Source organism: Dipodomys merriami, unplaced genomic scaffold (genome assembly GCF_024711535.1).
Source record: "Dipodomys merriami isolate MVZ:Mamm:240054 unplaced genomic scaffold, mDipMer1.0.p SCAF_280, whole genome shotgun sequence".
NCBI classification, from domain to species: Eukaryota; Metazoa; Chordata; class Mammalia; order Rodentia; family Heteromyidae; genus Dipodomys; species Dipodomys merriami.
In genome coordinates, this window is record NW_027204271.1 from 397,792 (window position 1) to 413,065 (window position 15,274).

General features: G+C 38.2%; 1 long non-coding RNA gene across 1 annotated transcript in view; it reads left to right on the plus strand.

Annotated features, from left to right (window-relative positions):
- The first annotated feature begins 2,352 nt into the window (after positions 1-2,352).
- LOC138838496 (uncharacterized) overlaps positions 2,353-15,274 on the plus strand; it is a 50,795-nt gene continuing 37,873 nt past the window's right edge. The window contains exon 1 of the long non-coding RNA XR_011375630.1: positions 2,353-2,615. This is a non-coding gene — a long non-coding RNA (uncharacterized lncRNA). The remainder of the gene's footprint in view (positions 2,616-15,274) is intronic.

Consider the following 15,274-nt stretch of genomic DNA (forward strand, 5'->3'; position numbering starts at 1 on the left):
TGGCCTGACTCTCTGGCTTGTGATGGCACACTTGGTGTGATTCTCTGGCTTAGGACTGTTCACTGGAACTCTAAAACTGCTTTCTATGTGAGAGCTTGTTTAGACTCCAGCTTCTCCGCCATCTTCCCAGGTCTGACTTTCTTATCTTCAAGTACAGTGATCTTCTCCTTCATCCACATTGCTGCAGATTTACCCAGATCCTAAGTTCAAATTTAAAGCCTGGAAGATTAAACATCACGAATTGCAAGCCAGGGAGCTAAATTTTTTTATTTTACTTTTCTCAGTATGGGCTTGAAGTCAGATTGTGGCAACTCTGCCTCAACTTGGATCACCCTAGGCTGGGGTGCAGCCACTAGACCTACAGATGCTTCTGGGATCCTAGACCCTCAGGTCTTGTAGGGAAAGCAATACACAGAAAAAATGTGGCCTTTTTATGTTTACTTCCTTTACATGGTGACCCTCATGGGTCTGAATGACACTGTTGCAAAGGGTACTTCACCTTGCATTGCTAAAGGCTGCCCACGTGGCAACGTACACCCTGATTTCGAATCCCCCTCCTAACACAAACCAATGGCAGGAGATACTAAGAAAATTGTTCCCAACCATAGGAAGAACAATAGAATGTTATCAATGTCAATGTTCAATGACTTGATCATGAATGATGCTACTATAAATTTAGCAAGCATCATTTCAGGAGGCTAATTGATTTTCATTTAATATTTAAGAAGCATAAAAAGAATATTATTACTTACAGGAATGCAATAATTTCAGGACACTGATTGATTTCATTAATAGTATAAGGATGAAAACAATAACATTAATTACACGAACGCATGATTAATGCCCAGGAATTGGTATTAATGTAGTCTATATAACTGAATAATATATAGACATCTTTAACACTCTATATAAATACATATTTATTAGCGTACTTCCATCTGCACGTCAATCTGTTCTTATTTTGCTAACACCTGGGGCTTGATCTCAGGTCCTGGGAATAGCCTTTCAGCTCAATTTGCCCGAAGATGGCGTGCTGACACTCACCCATTCATGAATTGGGCCTTGTAAGCTTGTAGGCTATGAGTTCAGTTGCCAGCACTCCCCAAAAATGAATTGTGGCGTAAGAAGTTGATGGCGACACATGTTTTCCTTTTCTGTGAAAGTCCTGAGTGTCAGGTATGAAGTGGAATACATTTGCAGACCTCTATCTTATGTAATCAATGTTTTATGTGCCATAATAGGCAAAATAAACGGTCAATACATGAATAAAACAAACAAATAAAATAACTGCACTGAATGCAATATGGAGTCAACATATGTATGTAAATATGAATCATATATGTAAATTGTATATGAATAGGATGTTTTCTAGTGGTGGGGATCTATTTCAGGCCTAAAGAACCGACTTGAATTTCTTGACTTCAAGGAGGCCAGCTTCCCCTTCCCACACAGTGCAACAGAGTTACCAAGACCATAGGTTCCAATCCCTGTCCTGGCAGAAATATGGCACCTTTATAATACGTAATAGTATAGTAATTCTCAGGTATTTCATTATGCCTCCATTTTATGAATGTGATTGTTTAAATGCTTCATAAAGCATTAACTAAGATCGATCAGTGTCCTATAAAATAATGCTATATAATTTTATCCAAGAATCATTCAAGAACTGCTCTTTCAATCATGACATACATCATATTCCATTGGTAATCATATGGACAGGAATAAGTTTCTTAGGATCTCCTTCCATTTTGAGGTGGCTGGACCAGGATTCCAACTGTGGGCTATAGCTCCCACCACTTAAACCCGAGGATAGGGAACTCATCAGTCTGTCCAAGAACACCAGTAAGACCAATGATTAGGCAGGCACCAGTGGCCCTCAACAGTCTTCCTTAATACTTACAAGGCTGTGATGGGAGGATCATGGTCGAAGTCACCCTAGGCTGAAAAGTCCAGCTTCAGTGCCAACAAAGCTAGAATCCCTGTGGCTCCAGTGTGGAAGGCCAGCCATGAGCAAAAGCAGCTCACAGACTGTGCCCATATCCTCAGTTCATGGTCTGGGACTGGGAACAAACAGCCATACACAATGATCTGTGCAGCCATGCAGCTAAAGCAGGTCACCCTCTTGTCTCCAACTGAATTGGACATTGTTCCCTGGGAAAAGGGCTGGGGGAGCTGCTATCTTCTTGACTCCGCCCATGCTGTTTGCATCACAGGATTCTGGCCAAACCCCTATTCTTTCATTGTTCTTTCTGACCAATGAGATAGAAGAATGGTGGCCACGCCCACATTCCATGCTGCCTGGTAGCACCAGGATTCCCTCTGTTAGTTTACACCACTACCAGCAGTTGAGGAAGGTATAGATGGCTGAGTGGTGAGAAGAGACTCAAGGCGACTGGAATATAGAAGGCAATTGAGATGCCTCCTTAGTCCCCAGTCCCCTCACCGCCTTCCCAACGTTCAGAATTTCAGACCAGGCAATGGCACCCTGCCAGGCTGTGTAAAGCCCCAACTTGGTCAATGGCGTTGGTTCTTTGAGGCCATGTGTCTGCAATGCCACTGCCATTCCTGCTCGCCCCACCTGGAGCAGCCTCAAGCAACTTCTCCCAGGAGCACATGTGAGTGGCTGCCCAAAACCACCCCTACCCTGGGTCAGACACCCCACTGAGGGCACCAAGACCCGCTACATGTTTCCTTTCCCTGGCTCTGAGGAGCCACCTTTCTGTTTTGGGCACTTCTGAAACAGAGCCTCTATATGCTCTGGCTGGGCTGGATTGATGTCCTCCTATCTGTGACAGGTATGTTCCACGGGGCCTGGTCATCTGTAGTTGCATTGGTAGACATGTAGCAACATGCACAGTCATCGATTTAGATGGATTATCTCAAACATTTAGTCCACAGCAGCCGATTCTTTTTTTTTTTTTTTAATTGTGAAGATACTGTCCAGAGGGGTTAAAATTACATGGGCAAGATATGAGTACATATCTTATCAAGCATTGTAGCCTCCTTTGTTTTCCCTTCCCATCCCATCCTTCCCCCCCCCCCACCGGACCATCCCCCTCCCCCAACCAGAGTTGTCAAGTTCAGTTTCGACATACCACTTCTACATCTCATTGTTGCAATGGGTCCAACTTTAGTCCCTATTTCAATGATTTGTTTTTTCCCTTCCCCTCTATAAATTATAACAACATCAAATACAGTGAAAGCAGGGATTATACCGTGGGGGAGGGATATAAAAAGCAACAAATAAATAATCTTATGAATGTACTAGAAACAATCGTATGAAAGAAAAAAAATGAATAGATATCTTAGGGTTCTTTTCACTAACATGAATTTATCTGAACTTTTATGCTTGACTCAGATATATACTAGTTATTGCAAATAAGGGAAAACATGGGACCTATGTTTCTTTGGTTCTGGCTTACTTCACTTAATATAATCTTTTCCAAGTCTTTCCATTTCCTAACAAATAGAGCAATATCATTCATTCTGATGGAGACATAGAATTCCATTGTGTATATATAACCCATTTTTTTGATCCATTCATCTACCGAAGGGCATCTGGGTTGCTTCCATATCTTAGCTATGGTAAAAAAAGGCTGCAATAAACATAGTTGTGCTGGTAGCTTTAGTGTGGTCTTCTTTGTAAACATTTGGGTAAGTGCCCAAAAGTGGGATTGCTGGATCATAGGGGAGCTCTATGTTGAGTGCTTTGAGGAACCCCCATACAGCTTTCAAGAGTGGTTGAACAAATTTACACTCCCACCAACAATGAAGTAAGGTTCCCTTCTGTCCCCATCCCCTCCAGAATCTGTTATCAGAGTTCTTCATTATAGCCATTCTAAGTGGGGTGAGGTGGTATCTCGATGTTGTTTTGATTTGCATTTCTTTTATGGCTAGAGAGGTTGAGCATTTCTTCATTAGTCTATTGGCCATCCTTCTTTCCTCTTCAGAGAAGTTTCTCTTTAAGGCTTTAGCCTTATTTATTGGGTAGTTGTTTCTTTGAGGATTTGTTGTTGGGGGATTTAATTTTTTGAATTCCAAGTATATTTTAGATATGAGACCCTTGTCTCTAGTATGGCTAGTGAAGATTTTCTCCCAATCCGTGGGCTTTCTATTGATCTTTCTAGCTATGTCCTTTGCCATGCATAAGCTCTGCAACTTCGTGCAATCCCATTTGTCCAACCTTTCTTTGATTTCTTATGTTTCTGTGTCTCTATTAAAAAAAATTCAATCTGTGCCAAGGAGACCTAGGATTTCTCCTATTCCATCCTGCAATGTTTTCAGAGTGTCTGCTTTGACTCCGAGGTCTTTGATCCATTTGGAGTTGATTCTGGTGCAGGGTGATATATAAGGATCTAGCTTTAGTTTTCTACAAGTAGTTAACCAATTTTGCCAGCACCCTTTACTGAAGAGGCTGTCTTCTTCCATTCTATTATTTTAGCTCCCTTATCGAATAGTAGTTGGCTATATGTCTGTAGGTTCATTTCTGCGTTTTCAATTTTATTCCATTGGTCCTGAGGTCTGTTCTTATGCCAGTACCAAGCTGTTTTGATTACAATTGCTTTGTAGTAGAGTTTGAAATTTGGTATGATATTCCTCCAGCACAGTTTTTTCTGTTGAGGGTCGTTAGCTATTCGGGGTCTTTTATTGTCCTCTATGAATTATTTGATTGCCTCTTCTATTTCCTTGAAGAATGAGGTTGGAATATTGATAGGTATCGCACTGAATTTGTAGAGAGCCTTGGGAAGGATTGCAGTTTTCACGATGTTGATCTTTCCAATCCATGAGCATGGGAGTTTTTGCCACTTTCTAAGATCTCTTTTGATTTCCTTTTTCAGGTTTTTAAAATTTTCATCATAGAGATCCTTCACTTCTTTCGTTAAGTTAATTCCTAGGTATTTTATTTTTTGTGGGGCTATTATGAATGGAGATGCTTTCCTAATTTCAGCCACACTTTTCTCATTGTTGGCTTTTCTGTAAAAGCCATTGATTTTGAGGGGTTAAATTTATACCCTGCTTCTTTGCCAAAGTTTTGAATCAGCTTGAGTAATTTGGGAGTGGAGTCTATTGGATTCTTTAAATACAAGATCATGACATCTGCAAACACGGAGAGTTTTACTTCTTCTTTCCCTATTTGGATCCCCTTTACGTTTGCATCTTGTCGTATTCCTGTAGCTAGGCATTCTAATACTAGATTGAAGAGAAGTGGAGAAAGTGGACCTTCTTGTCTCGTTCCTGAGTTAAGAGGAAATGGCTTTAGTTTTTCACCATTAAGTATAATGCTGACTGTAGGTTTGTCATATATAGTCTTTATTGTATTGAGGAAAGTTCCATTGATTCCTAATTTTTCCAGAACCATCATCATAAAGGGGTGTTGGATCTTGTCAAATGCTTTTTCTGCATCTATTGAGATAACCAGGTGGTTCTTATCTTTGCTCCTCTTGATGTGATGAATTATATTAATTGATTTGCGTATATTGACCCAGCTTTGCATCCCTGAAATGAATTCTGTTTGATCATGGTGTAGAATTTTTTCAATGAATTGTTGAATTTGATTGGCCAACATTTTGTTGAGATGTTTTGCATCAATGTTCATCAAATAAATGGGTCTATAGTCATCTTTCTGTGATGTGTCCCTGCCTGGTTTGGGCATGAGGGTTATTATGGCTTCATAGAATGAGTTCGGTAGTGAACTTTCTCTTTCAATTTCATTGATGATTTGGAGGAGTGTTGGTGTGAGCTGTGTTTTCAAGGGCTTATAGAATTATCCTGTAAAGCCATCTGGTCCTGGGCTTTTCTTAGATGGGAGGTGTGTTATTGATGTTTCTATCTCAATGCTTGATATGAGCCTGTTAAGATGGTATAACTCATCTTGGTTTAGTTTTGGCATGTCAATATTTGCTAGGAAAAGGTCCATTTCTGCCAAGTTCTCAAACTTATTAGCATAAAGTTTTGAGAAGTATTCCCTTATAATGTTCTGAATCTTGGTTGTTTCTGTGGTGATGTTTCCATTCTCATCTCTGAGTTTATTTATTTGGGTGTGTTCTCTTCTTTTTCTTATAAGATTTGCTAAGAGTCTGTCAATTTTGTTAATATTTTGGAAGTAACAAATCTTTGTTTTGTTGATTCTTTCTATGATTTTTTTGGATTCTAATTCATTTAATTATGATTTAATTTTAATTATTTCTTACCATCTACTGGATTGGGGATCATCTTGCTGCTCTTTTTCAAGGAGACTCAGATGTTTCATTAAATGGTTGGTTTCAGATCTCTCCAATTTGTTGATGTATGAACTCAGAGCTATAAACTTGCCTGTGAGTACTGCCTTTGCTGTGTCCCAAAGGAGCTGGTAATTTATGTGTTCATCAACATTTGAATTTCTTTTCTAATCTCTTCCATGACCCACTCGTGATTCAGCAGTGTGTTGTCCCAGTGTGTTACAGGATTTTCTCTGTTGGCTTTTCCTATTGAGTTTTAATTTTTTACCCTTGTGGCCTGAGAGAATGCAAGGTATTACTTCAATGTTTCTGAAAAGAGATAAAAAAGTACACACACATATACCCCTAAAATAAAAATTATGAGAGGAAGAAAAAAATTAATAGAAAAAAGTTAAAGTAAAAAATTAAAAATTAAAAAAACTTTTAGAAAAAAATTATAAAAGGTTCAAAAAAAGAGTTCTTTGATTTTTTTGTGGGGTATGAGAAGGTCCTGTATGTCCCTTGTGTTCTTAACCTGTCTCTTTTTGGAGAGACTGGTCTACTTGTGTTTGATTTTCCCTGGCTTGAATGGTTTCTTAAGTCAGTTTGAGCAGGCAGAAAAATCACAGCAGACGATTCTTGACCACAGGTGAAGCTCTGGGTAGGTTCGTAACAATCAGACCTCATTCTCCTCACAGGACAGTTGTGAGGAAACAAGGGATTTATACAGAGGGATCTCTGGAGCATGGCTAGGAACAGAGGAAGTAGTCTTCAGATAAGGTTCTCGGCAATTCTTTGAAGAAATGACAGGAAGATAGCCAGAAAGGGCTCAGGCAAGGCCTGTTATTAATTGTGCAACAGATGTGGGATTATGAAACAAAACATGGCTCTCTCTCATCATTACCCTATCCCCATGAGGAAGATGATCCTTCACTGTGTTGAGTTTTGCAGCTGGAGATACCAAGGCAGAGAGAAGCCAGGTGACCTACTTATGACTTCAACTTCAGAGGAAGCTCTGCCTGACTTTGCTACCATGCTCCCTAGGACAATGGGTGCTATTCACTCCGCTTCTTGTGGTAGGAAGTCCACTTCTTGTCAGTCGTGGGGCTAGAATTCTAGGCATGGGCGATGTTCCCAAAAGCCTCAGCAAAAGGCTAGTGTTCTACCACTTGAACCCACAACACTACTTCTGATTTTCTGGTGGTTCTTTGGAGATAAGAGTCTCACAGATGTTCCTGCCTGGGCTGGTTATGAACCATGATCCTCATATCTCAGCTTCCTGTGTAGTTAGGATTAGAATTCTGAGCCACTGGCACCAGACTTAATTGTAATTCTGACTTTTTTCTCTCTCTCTCTTTCACAAGAACTGGTCAAATGGGTGCTGGAGGAGGGGGCCCAGCATCCCCATGTGGCTGGAACCCAAGGTTGGCCCTCTCATTCTGGAGGTTGGCTGTGGGTCAGGAGCTGTCTCCTCAGCTTGTTGAAACAGCTCCATGAGATAAGCCCTTCTGTTACCTGGCTAGACCATAACAGTTATTCATTGTCCATCCAGCCTTACTAGACTTATTGTATTGTATTGCTTTCTACATCATTTTCTAGCAGTTGGCCAAAATTATGATACGTAGTTACAGAATGAAAGTAATGCCATCTTAAGAAAGTTATTTAGGGCTCTGGTAATGTGGCTTCCTAGTACGGTGATTGCCTAGCATCCATGAAACCCTGGGTTCAATTCCTTAGTAACACACACACACACACACACACACACACACACACACACACATACACACACACACACAAAACCACTGGAAGTGGTGCTGTAAAAATGATAGAGAGCTAGCATTGAGCAAGAAAAAAAAAGCTCAGGAAAATTCCCTACCCCTGAGTTTATGCCCCTCGACTGGCAAAAAGAACAAAAACAAATCAAATCAAAACAAAACAAAAACATTCAGTTAGTAAATGCAAAATAAATAACCCAAACTTGGAATATATAATTGCTCCTTCCATACTGACACCTGACAAAAGTTCCTAATTCATGTACTTTACTTATATGAGGATACAGTGTTGAAAAAAGTCACAGCAATTAATGCCAGGGATGTGCTTAGATGTCAGGTAACGTTTAATTCTGGAAATTCAACCATTCCTGGATTTGTGTCATCACTGCTAATCACAAAGAGGATGGTAGGCTATGTGTGATTTTGAAATCTTTTTGGTCAGTTATGGCACCAAAAATGCAGAGGCTAATTAATAGTTGTGAAAGAAAATAAGGAATATATAACTCCAGATAGAAGGAATAAATGATAGTAATTAAGGTATACCAGAAACTGTTCTTGAGAACCATTTTTGGTTATTGTAGAACTAGTTGTCAGCTAGGCTGTTCCTCATTGCCTTTAGCATTCTAAATCTCTTAGGCTAGCTCTTAATCTCTGTGTGATAAATGTATCTCCTTCTATGCTATTCTTTCACACCTTATCTCCTTTGCTTTCTAAAAATCTTATTCTTTCTATATTTCTCTATGAACATTTTCTGATACTAAATACACCTATACAGATGGCAGAGGATGCTAATGTAAGGGTCCCATAGCTCATCAGTCATTAATGTAACAAAATGGAAAGGAGGACATATTTATTGCTACTTCAATTTTTCTGAAATGCTGCAATATCATTTGGTTAAAATTTCCATTCTTTGTCTACACAGTGTCATTCAGTGCACATAAATGCAAATATGAGCCAGGTGTTGGTGGTTTACTCCTGTAATCCTAGCTACTCAGGAGGTTGAGACCAAATGATTGTGGTTCAAAGCCAGCCTGGTCAGGAAAGTCCACGAGACCCTAACCTTCAATTAACCACCAGAAACCCGGAGGTGGTGCTCTAGCTTAGCACCCAGGATCAGAGTTCAAGCCCCACAACCAACAAAAAAGGTGAAATATGACTTTAAGTTTCCCCAAAAGGAATGACAAGTTCAATAATCTTCCCAAACAAAAAAATTCCAAAATGATTCAGTGCACTTTTGCTGAGTTATGTTATGGATTCTTTTCTGGACATATGCTCTAAAAACAAATCATTTAACTAGGGATACAGGTGGACCCATTTCAACAATGAGATGTACAAGTCGTTATGTCGAAAACCGAACTTTACAAAGTTGGTGGGGGGGAGGATCGGGTATGGGGAGGGGGGAATATGGGAAGGGATGGGAAGGGGAAACAAAGAGGAGGCAACAACGATTGATAAGAAATGTACTCATTATCTTGCCCATGTAATTGTAACTCCTCTGTACGGTATGCTCACAATAATAAAGAAAGAGAAAATTTGTAAAATATTAGCTTTACAATAAACTTCATCTAATATTTCTCGTTTGAAAAGAGAAGTCTATACAGTTGATGTCACTTTGCTTAATTACTATCTTAGTTTAAAGCCAAACCAGGCAGGAGAGTCTGTCAAACTCTTATTTGTAATTACACAGCAAAAAAGCCAGAAGTGGAGTTTTGGTTCAAGCAATAGAGTACTAGCTTTGGGGGTAGGTGAGCAGGAAAGAAAACTGTTCAGGGACAGGGTTCAGCCTCTGGGTTCAAGCCCCAGAACCAACAAAAGCTAAACACAAAAGCAAACAAAAAAACAGATATTTCATTGGGACCCTCCTTAAAGGAGTATTGGTCTGAGAAGTGGCTCCTTTTGCTGATCATACGCACTGGATGCTTTTTTGGAATCCTTATTGCTCTGGAGAACTCAGGACCAAACTAAAGTAATTGATAACTGACTTCTGCAACAAAAGAATCATCTCAGGGGTGAAATATCCATCCACAAAACACTATAAAACATCCATGTCTTTGTTTCTTTGCAGTAGAATTTTTTTGGGTCCAGTCTTGGGCCTGAACTCTGGGCCTGGACACTTTACCTCAGCTCTTCAACTCAAGGCTAGCGCTCTAGCACTTGAGCCACAGCACCACTTCTGGCTTATTTTTGCTTATGTGGTGCTTAGGAACCTAACCCAGGGCCTCAGGCATGCAAGGCAAATGCTCTACCACAAGGCCAACTTCCCAGCCCCTGCAGAAGAACATATTTAAAACAACGTTATTTCTTTTTGTTCTATGCTGGCCATCAAATGGCACCTTATATCTTTTTGTAATACTCTCAACTAGAAGTTTACAGAAAAATTATATATAAGTAAAAACACACTAGAAAAAGTTAGGGACAGAGTTTCCTTCAAGCCTTCGGATTCTCTTCTTTTACAGTAAAAAGGAAAGCACAAGTTAACTTGAACTTTGTCAATCCTCTATGTTCCATTCCTCTACTGGGATCATTTTCCATATCCAGTAACAGTTACTTCCAGAAACAATCTATGGTGCTGCTTGAGGTATAATGAATGATTTCTGGCTTCACCTAAATAACACAAGAACACATTTGGACCTGATGTAACACGTGTTTCAGAGACAATTTAGTAAAGAGAAAACATGAAATTTATATTACTTATAAATACATTATTCATGAGTATATTGAATTCAAAATTTGTAAATTCTCTGTAAATTGAGGCAAATTTTAAAGAGGAAGAAGGTTCCCAGATCATTTTTTTGTGAGTATATGTGCTGCACATTATTTCCCAAGTGTACATGAATTTGTTAACTCGTGTTAACTATAGCAATAATAAGAGAAAGGGAAATTCTGTGTTTAAGTATAAGGGTTCAATACACTATAGAAGACTCTACAAATAAGACCACATTGAAACAATAAAGCCAAGTTCAGTATGTAGATTTATGAGACTGATATAGAGAAAGCATTACTCCTACGTGGAACACGAAGTATGAGGCCACTCCCTTCTTAATCACGATTGCTAATGACATAACTTTGTAGAAATTAAAATGGAAGAATAATTCTGTTTCCAATGCAAGTCAGATATAAGAGCATGGATTTAATAAGGAAAAAAATTCCATCTTGAGAGAGCAGGGATTATACTAGCCATCAACTGGTGGATAAGATCACATTTTTTTCTTTCCTTTACTTATATATTTTTTGTTGGTGGTGGTCTTGGCACTTGAATTGTAGGCCTGGGCACTGTCCCTCTCCTATTCCGCTCAAGGCTAATGGTCTACCACTTTAGCCACAGTGCGGCTTCCAGTTTTCTTGCAGTAAATTGGAGAAAAGAGTCTCCTGGTCTTTTCTACCTGGGCTGGCTTTGAACCCCAAATCCTCAGATCTCACCATCATCCAGCTTAGGATCACATTTCTAACAGTGTACATTCAACATATGTAATGTGTATGTTAATCTATCTTTATATGAATTCTTGAGTTAAAAAATCTGGGCTACAATTTAGACTTTACACTCAAAAAAAATGTTTGTAGTTTAAAAGTTGTTTCTACTGGATAAATGAAACCTAAGTATGTAAAGGAGTCTGGGAAGTTCAGATTGCATCCAGCCTGGGCAGAACAGTGTTTGAGACACTATCTATAATTAACCAGCCAAAAGCTAGATTGGAAGATTGGCTCAGGTGATGGAATAACAGTCATGAGCAAGAATGATGAATAAGAGCTTGAGGCTTTTGCATACGTACATATAAACATACACATACACACAGAGGCACTTGTATGTACACACACATATACACAAATGAATCAACTATCAGAATATGTAGAAAAGTTAGAAAACAATAGAAAGTATGTCCTGAGTGAGACTAGAATCAAGTGATAATTTTTAAAATTAGAAAATCCTAAAGTGAACTTTCTTCAAAAAAGTTTGAGAATATTACGTAAGTAGGGACCAGAGATAGTAAGAGAGTCAAGTAATCCATATTAAAGGGATAGGTTCCATGGAGGAATGAATCAGAGACCCGGCAGGTGCATTTGAAAATGTTAATACCCTATGTCAAATGTTAGAACATCTTTGAAAATAGTGCATGAACAGTCTGAGAAGTCTAGTGGATAATATCACTGGAGAAGTTCAGAATTGATAGTCTGTATCTAGATTAAATAAACCAAGAAGGGACTGGGAAGGTGGCTCCGTGGTAGAGTGCTTGCCTTGCATGCATGAAGCCCTGGGTTTGATTCCTCAGCACCACATAAGCAAAAAAAAAAAGCCGGAAGTGGCTCTGTGGCTCAAGTGGTAGAGCACTAGCCTTGAGCTGAAGAGCTGAGGGACAGCATCCAGGCCCAAAGTTCAGGCCCCATTACCGGACCCAAAAATAAATAAACAAACAAACAAACAGATAAATAAATAAATAAACCAAGAAACTATGGTGGGGCAATGTGATACAAGCCTTGAATTCTAGCACTCAAACTGACAGGAGATTAGAGACTGGAATTACTACTGGTACCTTCCCTGGACCAGGTAGTATAATTTTGTCTTAATAAAACAAACCAAACAAGAAATGAATACACAATTGGAAATTTGGGCTAATTTTTTCATTATGCTTTGAGAAGCCAAGTTTTCTATTGAAATACAACTGGTATATAATCCTCTTGTGTTTTATTTTATTTTTTTCTTTTTTTAACTCTTTTTTTAAATTTTTTTTTGGTTCCGGTTGTGGGGCCTGAACTCTGGGCCTGGGCACTGTCCCTTATCTCTTCAGCTCAAGGCTAGCCCTCTACCACTTGAGCCACAGCACCACTTCCAGCTTTTTTTCCTTTTTGCTTATGTTGTGCTGAGGAATTGAACCCAGGGCCTCATGCATTCGAGGCAAGTGCTCTACCACTAAGCCACCTTCCCATCCCCTCCTCAGTTGTGTTTTAAATGCGCTCTTCATTACAGAACATTCAGAGATGCAAAGTGGTTCATGATTCCCATCCAAAATTTGAAAAAGTAAGTAATCATCATTCTGTTAGATTACAAGGAAAGGCTTAAGGATTACAAAAGCTTAAGCCTGTAGGAATAGCAAAGATCACCTAATGTAGGTCTTTATAGATCTTGCTAAATAGGAGTTTAGACTTCAAAAAATATTTTGGTTTCATTTGTAATTTCATATTCTATAGGATACTACAAAATTCTTTTTAGGTAGAGGGTTTAATTGACAAATTTACAGATGTTTCTTGCATTCTATTTACCTAGCATATTGTTTCAAGCGAGTTATAATTAGAACTCAGTTAATAGATAATTCTAACTGTTCATGTAGAAAATGATAATGTGAATAATTTAGACTGAGTTGCCAAGAAATTGATGATATTAATTTATAAATTTAGAAAAAGCAATTTTTGAGGCTTTAATATAACATGGTATGAAGAGAATAATTGTGTGACATCTTCTTTCTTCTACCTGTATGTAACACAGGAAGCAATTTCCTTAATTATATGCCTCTGTATACAGTGAGAAAAATGCTAGGATTTGGGTTTGTTTTTATTTTTGTTTTTGTTTTATTGCTTTGTCATAGGGCTTAAACTCTGGACCTGGACACTGTCCCTGAGCCTGTTAAGCTCAAGGCTTGTGCCGTACCACTTCAACCTCAGTACCACTTGTGTCTGGCTTTTGCTGAGAAGTTTATTGGAGATAACAATCTAGGGAACCTTCCTGCCTGGGTGGGCTTTGAACTGTAATCTTCCAATCTTAGCATCCTGAATATCTATGATAGTAAAAAAGTATAAATATAAATAATATTTTCAAGAATACCAGTGGAGGAAAAATGATGCAACCCAGTATATTGTGGTGTTCTTTCCAGAACATGGAGGGCATCACATTAGCAAGGTGTAATATTTTTCCCAATAGAAATAAGCTATTTGTGATGTGAATTAAGGGAATTTTGAGGCGCACCCTACAAGTTGGAAACTGTTGGTCTAGGATGACTTTATGGCATGAATTTTGGGATTGATGATCATAGAAATAATAGCTTAATCTGATAAACAATTGCTTACTCTTGAAGAATTAATTATAACCGATGCTTTCTAGTTTTATCCTATACCAGAATGTGGCTATTTTTCTCTTCACTTCTCAATCTGTAACACCCACTGCAAAATGCATCTATTGCAGAATTACATAACATGCAAACAGGTACTATTTTGAATCTCCCAGGTATGGAATGTTGAGAATTTGAAAGTGAGTAGTTATTAGTCATAGGAATTTTGAAGAACACACATATTCTGTGCTCTTAAAAACTTATTTACTTTTAAAAGTTATGGGTTTCCATAGAATTAAATGGTTTTCGGTTTTAGTATGAGAAAGTACTAATTTATTCTTTTTGAAAATATTGGCAAGTATATTGTGAAAAAATTATCTAGTTCGATAACATTCAAGTTGATGGCCCTCTGATAAAGAAGGGGTAATTAATTCAAATTATATGCCAAATAGTACTGAATTTTTAAAAAGTTACTACATAAAGAATAATATTTACTATACCAATACAGTGAAATTTTATTTCATACAGCTTATTTTTTAAATTTAATTTTAATGTGAAAGTGATGTACAGTGAGTTAGCAATTGTAAGTCAGTGAATACATAACTTTTCAAACTTGTTATGCCCTCTCTCATTTTTTCTCACATTTTTCCTTCACACCCAAACCCCTCACACGTTGTAATGTACATTTCCAACATATTGTCTTCGGAGTATTACTATTGCATTGGTTTGCATTTTGTCCTTTATCTCGCCATTTTGTTGTTTCTCTTCCCTTCCCTAATTAAGGTAAATGTATACACAATACACAGGGTACCAAAATCAAACACAGTAGGAGTTATACCATAGGGGAAAAACCCAAGGAAAATAGAAATCACATAGTACATTAAAAACAACAACTGCAAATAAATATCTCTTTCCATATCTTGGAGTTCATTTTGCTCAGCATCAGCTTATATGTTCATATATATGCATAACAAAGCCACTGGAAAATAATAGTTTCATGGATACTATATCATGAAAACAACATGTTAACTGTTTTTGACTGTTTTTGATGGTAAACGTGGAATTAGGATTGGTAAATTTGCGATTCTAATAAAGGAGTTTCAAAAGTGTTTTAAAATTATGACAGGTAAATTTTAATTGTTCTAACTTTTAATTTGGCCTATTAAGAAAATTTAAAATTGCCTGGGAAAATAGGCTTTCATGCAAAGAAATCCATGGAGACTTAACTGAGAGGGAGCAATGTGGGTAAGGTGGCTCATTTTCACAG